The sequence below is a fragment of the Chinchilla lanigera genome, unplaced genomic scaffold, assembly GCF_000276665.1.
Source record: "Chinchilla lanigera isolate Chin_1 unplaced genomic scaffold, ChiLan1.0 scaffold00028, whole genome shotgun sequence".
Taxonomy (NCBI): Eukaryota; Metazoa; Chordata; class Mammalia; order Rodentia; family Chinchillidae; genus Chinchilla; species Chinchilla lanigera.
Window position 1 is genome coordinate 22953778 of NW_004955429.1, and position 1333 is coordinate 22955110.

At 42.3% G+C, this 1333-nt stretch overlaps 1 long non-coding RNA gene across 2 annotated transcripts in view; it reads right to left on the minus strand.

Moving 5' to 3' along the window:
- The window catches only part of LOC102027437, a 51030-nt gene that overhangs the window by 5215 nt on the left and 44482 nt on the right, over positions 1–1333 (minus strand). The gene's annotated exons all lie outside the window — the stretch shown is intronic.

Sequence of the window (1333 nt, forward strand, 5' to 3'; positions counted from 1 at the left end):
TTTTCTCTGGTACCGGGAACCGAACTCACGACCTTGCACTTGCCAGGCAGGCGCTTTTGCCGCTGAGCTAAATCCCCAGCCCCAAGAGAGATTTTTGACTCAAGATTATTTCTAGTTCAAAATTTGTCTAGTCCTATGGCCCTGCACAAACAGTGTCCAAGACTGTCAGAAAAGAACATTTTCCAGCTCCAGAACTGAAGGCGAAATCTATTATACCCGGCTCTGCCAAGCATTCCAAACTCCTCGGCAAAGGACGGGCTCCCCGTGCCACAGCCAGCACCAAGGGCCCGGGAGGCGCTAGCCCCGACAGCTCTTGGCCACCATATGGGACATTCTGGGAGAGCTGCAAGGGACTGAACTTTGTGGGACTGATGGGGAAAATGTACTGACTGCTTGTAAAACCACAAGTGACACTTTTCTTTTGGGAATATGTCTTACGGAACACACATACCCAACTCTACTTTTTTCTGGAGAGGAAAACATGTCTTGCTTGTTTCAACACAAACTACACATATCAATTAGCAAGTCCTTCAGTGTACAACTCGCTGAAGTCCCCACAGCTTTGATGTAGACAAACCCTAGTCTCTTCCTGACGCCACAGAATCACATGTTGAAAATGCTTTGTCCCAGTCTCTGTCTCCATTCGGCAAGTGTTTAGCAAATGTGGGGCAGAATGTATTCTGTGTGTCTTGTGTGCCTTCAAGGAAGCCTGCAATCATTAGTGCTTGGAGATCCAACACTGACCTTACTTAATTTATACCTTGAGAAAAAGGATATGGGAAAAAAAAAGACAGAAAACTAACACTGGTGTTGTAACAGAACAGAAAGAACATGTTCTTCAGAGCTAGAAAACGGGGTTCTAGCTCTGTCACCTACTTGCAGCTCTGTCACCTTGTACAAGTAATGTAGTTTCTTGGACCTCAGCTTCTTCCTTTCTAAAACGAGGATGAGACTAGTCTCATATAATTGAATCATTAACTAGGGATAAAACAGCTACTATTTATTAAACACTATGTGTAGTGTTTACTCCCAGTACTTTATGTGCTATAACTTATTTAATATTCACAGTAACACTAAGGAGGAGGTTCTATTATGATCCCAATTTCACAGTGAGTACTCTGATGTACAGTAACAGCCAAAATGGAAGCCATTACTATTAACAACCATGATATCATTAATGCTGTGATGTAAGAGCATTAACAGCTTTTGATGAAAGGAAATAAAACCAACAAGAATTTCTTCACTTAAAAGCAAGATTTGTGTAGGGAAACACAGTAGAAGTAAGATAAATGCTTCTTTAGTTTTATTTCCCCCCCCCATGCTTCTTTCTCCA